At 31.8% G+C, this 12,665-nt stretch overlaps 2 pseudogenes; one reads left to right on the top strand and one right to left on the bottom strand.

The window, feature by feature from the left end:
• Window positions 1-4,330: 4,330 nt before the first annotated feature.
• LOC140965572 (tetraspanin-8-like) lies at window positions 4,331-6,075 on the top strand (annotated as a pseudogene).
• A 1,503-nt stretch (window positions 6,076-7,578) lies between these two features.
• On the bottom strand, window positions 7,579-8,335 carry LOC140965575 (ubiquitin-activating enzyme E1 1-like; annotated as a pseudogene).
• Window positions 8,336-12,665: the final 4,330 nt, after the last annotated feature.

The raw sequence follows: 12,665 nt of genomic DNA, 5'->3' as shown, positions 1-12,665 counted from the left end.
TATATATAGATTGATGAATATATTCATTTATTTATATATTATAATTTAATGAGTGGCCAATATACATATTATGTACTGAATAGATAATAAGATTATTCTTAGCATGAATAAAATCAGGACAAAAATTTCTATGAGACGATCTCACGGGTCGTATTTTGTGAGACGGATATTTTATTTGGGTCATCCATGAAAAAGTATTACTTTTTATGCTAAGAATATTATTCTTTATTATGAATATCGGTAAAATTGATCCGTCTCACAGATAAAAATTCGTTAGACCGTCTCACAATATACTTATTCTAAAACCAAATAAAGAATAAAATGGAATGGGCCCCACTAATAATAATGTATAAGAAGAAAAATCCCAAAATAAAGGATACTTTTTTGAAAATGGAAAGGGTCCACCAATAATAATGCATAACAAGAAAATTCCAATCTTTTTTAGACCTAAGGAAAACCCCACTCTGAATAATAATAAAATCCGAGAGGTCCCAATCCGTAAAATCTTTTATAGTTGACACCTCGGCTGAGGATGACTCCACATTTATGGGTTTCGTTGTCACTAGATTCGCTGTATGTTATAAATTTAGACGCATTATATTATATAGAACCAAAATATATAAAGAAAATGCGGGTGGGTTATTTAATTGTTTCATAAATAGTTAGGAGTTCGATATTCTGATTAACACTTTCTCGATCTAGTTTATCGTACAAGACTTATCCAGTGTGATTTATCTGTTAGCGTGGCTTTCATGCTACTGTGTTAACTCTGAGTTTTACTTNCTTTCTAAAATATTTACAAACACTACCAAAAAATAACTTCTAGAGGATCGATTTTGGCATTCTTAATGGGTTTTTATATGAAAAATGATCAAAATTTAGTATACTTGAAATCAAATTTTATATTTAAGCACACGTGCTCACGTGTGAATGAGTACTTATTTTCATTTAAGAATAAAATGTGTATCTACACATACGAAATATATTATTTATGTTCATTTTTCTAAAATCGGGTAGCGGGCAAACTTAGAAGAAAAAAACGAATAAAAATAATTGCCCTTGGATGAAATAATTAATTTCAGCGATAATTTTTCAGGAAGTAATTATTTAATAGTTGAACTCTTGGAATTTATTATTGTTAAAGGTTGTGGCTTACCCCGTGATAAGATTATTCTATCCTCATTAATCACGAATAAATAATTTGGAGACATATTTATTAACACACTTATCCTCGTAATCATGTCATGTTGTGACCACATCGCTAGCAAAATATAAGCCAAAGTCTTAATCTCATACATTTTATAACTAAATTTAAAAAATTAAATATTATTTGGATGCGTCTCCTCGAATAAGAAAAAATCGACTACACAAATTTTTATACAAAGCTAACTAAAAGTTGATATTTTCTATTAAAATTTCATTTTTTTTCTCATAGTGGTAAGATGACAAATACTTATGAAAATTTGTGACTTAGGCGTATTGCTATAAAAAAAATACATAAATTTGATAATTTCTATTAATTCTCCATTTCTCACATTGGTAAAAGAACAAATATATACATACTAGTTAACAAGGATATGTAATTTTACATATAAAAAAAACAGTAAGTCGTATTTGGTAGCACAAAAAACAAACAACGAAACAAAGGCTACACCGAATTACTAATATAAACCACATATTATTAGAGCCATCAAATTAATTAATGGTAAATGGATGAGAAAATAGAATCGATCGTTGGCCATTGTCATCTCTATTACTACCGAAATTACAAGCATGCATTTATTATCATAAGGTAATTAGGCAGGAAAAAGTAGAATGAGGACGGTCAATATGAAAATATTTTTCGATAAATATTTTTTAAAGCTCGATAATATGATTAAATATGATTAGAAAATTTTAATTTTTTTTAAAAAGTCGTGATCCGATCAATTTGGCTGATTAATGAGGTGGGAATATTTTTTTTCTCGTTGTGACCATTCTAGAATAAATCAAGATAAGAACGATACTCATGGAAAGCCAAAATCTCCAAACAACACATTTCATCATTTTCTTGCCATTTCAAGAAGTCAAGATTTATTTTTTGACTTTATTTTTTAAAAAATAAATAATAAATAAGTAAATCCAACACTGTGATTCGGCTGGCGACAGAGAATATACTATTAATGGAATTAACCTTATTATAAATATGGACACCGGCCATATTCTTTTTAAGCATTTATCTTCGACCCTTGTCTGAAATCTGAATGCTCGATTTATTCAAGAATGGCCATTACTATTTCTCCTAACCTCAAAATATTTGTGTTTCTAACTCTCATTTTATGTTTGTTGTCGATGGTCAAATCCAGAATCCTCCCGCATAGTTTTGATCAAATTCATGATTCCCTACCACAAATCAACAAAACCTCCAACACTGATATCTCGGAGAAAAATATAGCTACTCGGGGTCTTCAATGTCGCAAGGCGGATATTCAAGTGTTTCAGTGGTTAAGATCAACAAGTGGGATACCAAAATATACAGTGACAATCACAAACATGTGCAGCACAGGTTGCGCGATCGCGGATCTTCACCTTCATTGCGGTTGGTTTGCGTCGGCACGTTTAGTAAACCCGAAGTTGTTCAAACGACTACACTACGATGATTGCCTGGTTAATGGTGGAGAGCCAATACCCTATGGTCATGTTGTTGAGTTTCGTTATGAAAACACATATCCGTATTCCTTATCAATTGGCTCCTACACTTGCTTGCCTTAAATTTGTATTTAATTTATCATTTGACTTTGTGAATCGATCTGTTTGAGTTGTTGATTAATGCAACGACTCTTTCAAGAAAAAGGTTGATTTGTTCATTTGGTTCTATTTCTTAGTTGCGATAAAGTAACTCTTTTTATCTTGGTAGGTCTCCTGTGATATTATTTATAAAACGATTATATATTATCTATATATAAAATGGAAAGTAATATTTTTTTCATGATCGAATAAGAAATTCATTGTCTCATAAGACTTTTATATTTTTTCTTATCAACTTTTGTATTAAATAAGTTGTCTATTTTTTTGAGTGAATCTGTAACGATCATGTGCCATTAGGCTGAATCAACATGGGTCTCGGCCCATACCCATGCACCAATATTGGTCATGGGTCGTTAGGATGGTCCAACATGAGCTCTAGCCTATACCCATATCCATACACCGTCACTTATAAAATATCTCATTCCTGGAAAGTGGTTTCTTTCGCCTTACTCAACACTTGAACCTAATACCTCTAGACTTAAGTAACTAGATAATTAAAATGTTGGTACCAGTTGCGCTAATAATCCAACTCAAATCAAGAAGTGGCAATATGCCTTATTGTCGACGTTAATTGAAACTTCATGATAAGATAAACTGAAAACATAAAGCTAATCTACTTTTGATTCAGCCTCAGAGTACACAACTTCTTTTTCAAATTAATGATACTAATTAAACGCACACATAAAAATATTAAAATACATATTTTAAAGTCAAAACTAAGGGAAAAAAAAAGGTTCACGGGATGAACAAATCTTGTGTCACGGTTCAAAAGGTAAACACCTATAATTTGATGACTTACATAATATATATTATTTGGGCATTGAGAAAAAGACACCAACATAATATATATGTATATATTTTAAAAAATAGGATCACTTGAAAACTTAACCATCGGAAGAACGATAAATAATTAAGAAATGTAATAACATATGTTCACAGATGACGAAGAACATTCAAATATGGTGTCGGTTTGATGTGTTATCATTTTCTACACATTAAATAAATACTACAAAATAAAGAGTTTGAGTAGCTAAGGAGACCTTGTGTTTGTAATTTAATGCTCAACTCAAATCATATGGTAGCCATAAAAAGTTATTTTTGCATTTTTGCTTCTTCACTCACTTTTATTTTTTTAAAAAAATTAAATAAAATATTGTTTTTTTATTACCACATACGGAGAATCGAACCCGAGAAGCCAACTAATCTTGCAGAGAGTGAGACCATTAGGCTACAAACTCGATCTCAATAAAATAATTTTTTTCAATATCAACGTAATACTGATGTAGTGCTAGTATTTTGTGTCAAATCAACACTTAATAATGGAAAAGATTGATATTATCAAAAATAAAAAAATATATAATTAAAATTAAAATTTGATAATAGAATCAATCAAAATTATAAAACCAAAAACACATGTTTTTTGGTTAATAAATTATTATTTTTTGAGATAATATAAAAAAAATATTATTAATTTTCCCCAGAACGGGGTAAAAGTTATCCAATCCAACAACGAGTACTCAGCTCTCTCTCTTTCTCTCTCTCTCTCGCTCGCTTACGCTGCCACGCGCCACACCGCACCATCTCATGTTGCTTCGTCCGAATCTGATCGATTCCTTCGTTGAAATTTCACCAAGAATATCTAACCTACCAATCCACCAATCCGTCTCGCCTATATGTAAACACTGCATTCACTGTTCTCTTCTAAAGACAAAAAGGATTTCTTTCTCAAATCCAACTGAATTAAAAAGAAGCGAATCTTTGAAGTTTCTCTTGAAAAATGGTGCGCTGCAGCAACAATCTGGTGGGAATATTAAACATAGTCACCTTCTTTCTATCGATCCCAATCATAGCCGGTGGAATATGGCTCTCGAAGCAAGGGAGCACAGAGTGCGAGCGCTTTCTTGACAAGCCCGTGATCGCATTAGGAGTTTTCATTCTCCTGGTATCGATTGCGGGAATTGTGGGCTCTTGCTGATGTGGATTTATCTATTGGTCATGTTCTTGCTGATTGTTCTCTTGTTTTGCTTCACTATTTTCGCGTTCGTGGTGACGAATAAAGGCGCAGGAGAGGCTATTTCTGGGAAAGGGTATAAAGAATATCGACTTGGGGATTATTCAAATTGGTTGCAGAAAAGGGTTAACAGGAATTGGGGAAAGTTAGCAGTTGCTTGGCTAATAGTAAGATTTGCCAGAGTCTTATGCGTCCACTCCAGCGGATGATTTTTACAGGAAGAAGCTCTCTGCACTTCAGGTATTCAAGATTTCACTCCGAAACTATTATTATCATTTTTTTTGGAATGAAGTTGGAAACTTTTTTTACATGAGACCCTGTTAGAACCGATATATACGTTGTGCATGTTTGCTAGTTTATTTCTATACCCGGGTTGCTGTTTCTTTCTTCTTTTTTTTTCTGGATCTGTTCTTGAGGACGGGAGGGTTTTTGACTTCATAGTTCAGATCTTGGTATTTATTTTCCCTTTGTTTGAGATTTCGGTGTAGAGAAGTATTATTTTTGAATCAGCTTTCTTTCTTTACTCACCTTTCGTCCGTCTTTACTCTTTTCTACCAAACTCACCACATTTTCGATGGATGGGTCACCGTTATTTCTTCTAGTGTCATTCATCAATATTGTAATAATACCATGGATTTTGTCTTCTTTGTGCATATGATATCAAGTTGACTTATATTGAAGCGGAACCCAGGGAGCCAAATTTGCATTTTTTAGAAAATTTGATGTAAATTTGAATATTTTTACTTCTGGGAAAGATATGTGTGCCAAAATGGTAATATTGCATTTTGACAGTCCGGTTGCTGCAAGCCATCAAACGATTGTAACTTCCAATATGTTAACCCAACGAACTGGAACAACAACTCCACATCATCTGGCAACCCTGACTGTGCTACCTGGAGCAACGACTCGAGTAAGTTGTGCTACGGTTGCCAATCGTGCAAGGCTGGGCTCTTGGATAACATCAAGAATGAATGGAAAAAGGTGGCTGTTTTAAACATCATATTCCTCGTTTTCCTCATCATCGTGTACTCTGTTGGGTGCTGTGCGTTCCGACACAACATGGAGGATAACTCGTGGAAGCGATGATACCTTTGAACACTGCCCGAGTGTTCGGTTGGATTCTTGGATGTATATCGTGCAGTATATTGTTTTTATTTTTTGTTTTGGCCTTGATTTTGCACTTTTTTTGTTAGATTTATGCTGTAATAATATTTTGTTTGGAATTTACTGTTTGTTAGATATTTATTCCACTCATTTCTGTCATTGACTCGTGCACATTTTGGTTCATCAGCAGAATTTTCTTGCGGAGTTTCCATCTCTTTTTAGTTGATTTCTTTCTCTTATTTTATAATCATCAAAGCCTGTCGATTTTCTATGGACCGTTCCTCCAGCATGCTTGGTGAAGATTAATGCGGATGCATGCGGCAGTTAAAACCGGTTTTAAGCATTTTGGTATATCAAAATCAAAATATATATTAATTAAAATTATAGAAAATAATTAAATACCAAATGTTAAATAATAATTAATAAAAAAATTAAAAATATTTATTATTTTCAATTTATAGGTCAATAAAATATTATAAATTTTTTTTGTTATTTAGTGTAATAATTTTTAAATTTTTTTAAATAAATATAATTTTAAATTTTATGAGTTTTTTATGACTGAAAATTCGAAAATAAAATGAACGATGTTAATAATTTTGATTTAAAACTATTGTTAGCAAAAAAATATGTTTTTAAAAATTATAAATAAATGAAAAATATATGGATGAGAAAAGAACGAAATTTTTTTAGTGTTTGTATTAAGTATGTGAGTTTGAGAGATTTCTCAATTAAATGTACATCAAAGTCTTTAGGTTGAATCAAATACATTTTATTGTGGTACCTTCGACTTTAATTCTTGTACTTAATAGAATATCATGCAGTCATTAAAAAAGTTTATAGACTTTTGTAGAGTTTTTAAAAGTCAAGTTTGAATATCACGTGAGTTTTAAAATTATACAAAAATTTACATTGAATACCACTAAACTTTTATAGAGTATATAAAATTCTAGATTGAATTAGGGGTGGCAAAATGCGAGACGACCGTCAACTCGACACGACCCAATTCGAAAAAAATCAGGTTCGGGTTGGGGTTTTTCGGGTTCGGGTGGGGTGTGTTCGGGTTAGTGCCAGGTTAGACGGGTTTCGGGCTAGGTCGCGGGTTGACCCGAAAACCTTTATTTTATTTTTTTTGAAAATATTATTTATATTTTTATATATTGTATATTTATATGATAAATTTTCATCATTTAATATTTATTTTTTATTTTTTTAACAATTGTTTATTTGATTTAGTAAATATAATTTTAATTTTCTACAATTGAACTTTCAAATTTAAATCTAAAATTTTGTCATTATGTGTTTAAATTAAAATATTATTAATATTTTTTATTTTTTCGAATTTTTTTCATTAATTTTTTTAAAAAAATAAATAAAATTTGGGTTAGAGGGGTTGAGTCGGGTTAGACGAGTTCGTGTTCGGGTTGGGAGTTTTCGGGTTGAAAAAAAAATTTCGCGGGTTGACCCGAAACCTGACTCACCCGACCCGTTTGACACCCCTTGCATGTTCCAACTACTCCTTTGAAGTTCTTTCAACATTTGATGAACTCGTTTCGAGTTTAATTCAGAATCACCGAATTTAATATTCGTTCTTCGTTTCGAATTTTTCCAATCAAACACATTGATTAATTTGCTTAATTTCCATTCATTAAGTATCAAAATTATCCAACAACATTAAATTAGAAGCCTCTGGAATAAATTTTATCAGCGAAAACAACAAAAAAGACCAAGAAGGTATACTTCAAGCGAGTCCAAGTAATGCAGTCTTGGAATGTGTCACATATGTCCCTGTCAAGGCATTCAAGAACTCGTTCTAAAGTGTCTCGGGACTGAGAATCACCAGCACTTTTCATTGCGGATGCATACTCACTTGGATTACTTAGATATGCATTAACCTCAGTCGATGTCTTCTAGAGCAAGCTCTCAAATTCAGACCTAGCCCATGTTAAACAGTGGTCAATGTTGTGTGGAAACGAATGCACGGTGCACATAGGCGCCTGTTTTTCTGGTGGGCCCCCTGACGCACCATAGTTTTCGGCACCCAAGGTTCCTGACTCGAGAAGAGGTTTTTGGAAGTACAAACACCTCTGATCAATGTAAAGCCTGGCATTAACATTTTCTAAAGCATTGATGACAACACTGAAGTTCTCCCAGAATGTGTCATCAAATATATTTTCAGTCTCAGGGCTAGCACGATTTTGTAGAGCTTCAACATGAAGACGAGGGTTGATTAGAGAGGAGGCTGAGACAGCAACTGTTGACTTTGCTTGACCAATGTTCCAATCACAGAAAAGAAACTGCCTGCTAAGGTTGCTCTTCTCTATAACATCATCATCAGTAATAGTTAATTTTCCTTCATCACCACAACAGACTCCCATCAAAGCTACATTTTTCAAAAATTCACAGCCCAGTGCACCAGACCCCACAATGAAAACTTTGGCAAGATATATCTCTACTAACAATTCGTATCGATATCCTACAACTTGTGAATGTGAAAAGATATAGAAGAAACAGTACGTTGATGATCACCTATTTGGAATGTCATTGTTGAAGCACACAATCAATTTGGACGTACAACCATCTCAGGGATTTAACTTTTGTTTTTCTGAAAAACATATACTTGCATGAAAAATCTGAAGTACACAGGGACACGCTAGTATTTATAACTTAAAACTCACATCTTACTCTAGCATAAAACCGGGAAAGAAATAACCACTAACCGGGTATATCTGATTCACAAGTGGCTATGCTTTAGACTGAATTGCTCTGACATATTATGTATGTATGTATATGCATTCTACATTATTTTTTCTAAGTTACACAGAGATCTAACAAAGAGAAAATAACGTTAGAGGTCAATCTCGTTCCATTACACTGTGTCTGTTGTCAACTCCGAACAACATGATTCTTTTAGTATAAAATGCCAACAAAAAAGTTTTTTGATTCTAAAATAATTAGACATTAACATAGAATTAACATCATATATTTTTGTTCTTACTAACAATACAAGTTTTGAGCAGGAAAAAGCAGTAAAAGAAGCATGAAAAAACAATTAATTATGAGTTACGTTGTTATTGTGTTATTTCTCATCTCGGCATTACGACGTGTATACGCACAAAGGACTTTAATAGTTGCCAAGGATGGTAGTGGAAACTTCACCACTATATCCCAAGCAATTTCAGCAGCACAAAAAAACGCGAAAAATATGAACATTTTATTATTAGATGTAGTTTATGTATGTCATTTCATATAATTTAATAAATTTACGTAGCATATTGGATATTATTAGTGATTATGTGCTTTTACTCATCACCTCGAATGTAATTTTTTATATTTAATAAAAAAGGTATATATGACCTCCTAAAAATTAGCCTGGAAGATGTCCCCGACTATAGATATCAATATTAATAATTTGAAAAGTCAAAGAGAAAAATTATAATTTGGTACTATCAGTAAATTAAATATATTAGACTAAAAATAAATAAATTAAAAATTCGCCACAAAAAAATATTTATTAATACTAATAATTATCATAAACATACATTTTTATAATACAATTATCAAAGTTTGCGCGTCAAACCAAAAGTTGCATATAATGAAGTAAATATATTTCAATTATCTTAAAACATGCAACTTATTTATAGCGGTTTTCAAATAATTACCTTTTGGGACGAAATATTATTTATTGAAAAACCCACTTTACCATTAAAAAGATAGACTAATCAAAGCAAACCGTAAGACCAAAATAAAGAATGAAATTACACACCACGGCCTTTCAACATTACTCCAGAGAACCCAAAATTCCCTAGCAAAAAATTGATGGATAGATTAAATACAAACGCAGCCCTAAAAAATATTTATGAATTTAGTAATTATAGTAAACTTACATTTTTATTCGACTGTTATAAAATTCAAACCAAAAATCGCATAATGAAGTAAATTTATTTAAATTATTTTTAAAAATGTTAATTTTTTTAAAACAAATATAGCCTTTTGAGTTTGGTTGGAATAATTAATTGGTAACACTAATTAAGAACAAGGAAAAAAATCCAGTAAACCTCAAAAAACTTTTAGAATTAAAGCGTTGGATACTTTAAATATAGTTATGCTTTAATAAGATGCTTATAATGTCTTCGTTGATTTTACAAAAATGAGTGTTTATAGCTGTCACAGTCGACTTGATTTCAAGCTCAGCGAAAGAGTTCTCACAGTCCCGTGCATCTGTATAAGCATAATACACTTCAGTGTATGCATCTCTGAGAGAATTCGATGCCGAATATAACAGACGTTTTCGAGACACTCCCGTTCGCGAGTTCTTTCCAAGTTGATGGATCACTCTTAGTATTCCCTCTACTTTGCTATACATTACCTCCATCATGATACGTGCTAGTCCTTTTACATAAAATAAATCACCACTTAATATATTCTTTAAATTCTATCCAAGAATTTTTAAACCTCAGTCTGACTGTTCGAATAATGATGCTTAAATTGCAATATTATACCAATATATATAACATCACGACGCCATTGATAATTAAGTAAGCTAGCAAATCAAAGGAGAATTAATAGAAAATCATATCTTTGCAAATTTTGTCAAGGCATACCCATCTCGGGCCAAGTCATATACATATATATGTAGCAGATGAACCTAAATATTGGAAACAGGTGAAGAAATAATTAAGAGTAGCTAGCGCGCGCGCACACACACATATATATATCTGTGTGTGTGTGATTTTCTTTAATGCTGGCTAACGCCTTGAATGGCGTTTGAATTTGGACCCCCTGCCGCCGATCAGAGATTTTAACTATTGATTCATGAAGGAAAGGTTAACTGCACGGAAAAACTAGAAGTAAACACTTGGTATATATCTTAAAACTCGTCTAAATTATAACCTGGTCATGACCAGATTGACAAATGAGCATGCTCCAGCAAAACTGCCCGATTATATTGCAGCTGCGGCACCAGATTTTCATCCAGGGCTTAATATGCATGATGACTAGGGATGGCAATTTCCTACGAACTCATTGGAGGATCCGATACCCGACCCGAATAGAAGAGGGTATGGAAAGATTTTTAGACCCGATTAAATAATTGGGTAATCGGGTATGGGGATTTTCGGGTTCGGGTATGGAGGCGGGTTTGATATAATCCAACCCACACCCGACCCGAATATCCGTTTAAATTAATATATATAAATATATATATGTGTATGTATATATGTATATATAGTAATTATATTTATATTAAATATTCATCAGTCAATCCACCGATTTTCGGAGTTATGAATCTTTAAAAAATTATTTAAATGAACAATAAGAAAAATTATTCACGCTTTATAATAAGAGTGTGTGTGTGTGTGTATATATATATATATATTTTAAATATTCATAACTTCATTGAAACAATTTAAATTTGAAAAAATTCAATTGTATATGATAATTGGGTATTTGGGTAGGGTATGAGTATCCGATAATCCGATGGGTATGGGGATGGGGATGAAATTCAATACCCGATGGGTATGGGGATGAATTTAATAAATGGGTATGTGGATGGATGTATGAAATCCGACCCATACCCTACCTATTGTCATCCCTAATGATGACCTATGTTTCTTCGACCATCGAGCTCACCTATTAATATCGTCCAATTTATTATATATACTTTTATTTTGATATGTGAATTGTTATCGAATTATCAAATTTGTATTTAAAATATACTAACAACTAATTGGTGTGTGTGTGTGTGTATGTATGAGTTGGTTTTATATGAAACGGTCTCACATATCAATATCCGTGAGACAGAATGACCCGATCTGATTCATATTTGGTATTTTTTCATGGATCGATTTGGATTAAAAAAAAAACTTCTCATAAAATCAATCTGCGAAACGTTTCATATGAGTTTTGTTTGTCTCAGTCTGTATATATAATGTAATAATACAAATTGTCAGAAATAAAGAATGAAATTGCAGGATGCCTTTATTATGCAACTCAAATAGGAAATATGACTAACACGTATAACTTGTTTTCGATATCAATTTATTTAGCCTCTTACCTTATTTTGAGTTATTTGGTTATGGAGTGCATTAATTTCAAAGTCTTTTTCGTTGTTTAGAATAATTAGATTAGATTGTTAAATATGTGCAAATTGTTTATTTATAAATTATATTTACATAAACTAATTTTGATAATAAAGTCCATATTTTAGTTAGTCAAAGACTCAAAAATAGAAGCATCCTATTTCTACTGTCCATTATTTCTCCAGAAAAAAATTCTCAAATCGGAAGCTTTGTCTTTTTTATTTTTTTGAAAATGAACCAAGCAAAAACAATCTATGCCTAATCAACCCAACATGGTCATCATAATTTTTAAAAATTAATTAATGAAAGGACATATATCAATTTGAGAGTAGAAACGAGGATGTAATAGTAAGTAAATTTAGTTTCATTGTGTTTTACATTTTAAAAAAGGACTTGTCACGAACTTGCTCACGCCCCTCCAGCTTCAAAGAAAAGTCACATTTAGTTAACATCAAGTGGAAAAAGTTTTCCCATGTGAAATTTAGTGGGATGTATTCAATCGAGAGTTTTGATGATTTTTAATGATTTTTTCAAATGATAGACTTTTATGGATTTGATTTATTTTTATTGACTTTTACAGAATCTCACAGATTTATAAACAAATTTATGTGGATTCTTGTATATTTTTTTTCAAGATTTTTATAGATTTTTGTGAATTTTTTTTATAGGATTTTCTAAATTTTGTA

The sequence above is a fragment of the Primulina huaijiensis genome, unplaced genomic scaffold, assembly GCF_012295235.1.
Source record: "Primulina huaijiensis isolate GDHJ02 unplaced genomic scaffold, ASM1229523v2 scaffold11261, whole genome shotgun sequence".
In the NCBI taxonomy this organism is placed as follows: Eukaryota; Viridiplantae; Streptophyta; class Magnoliopsida; order Lamiales; family Gesneriaceae; genus Primulina; species Primulina huaijiensis.
This window is presented reverse-complemented; position numbering and strand designations above follow the sequence as displayed.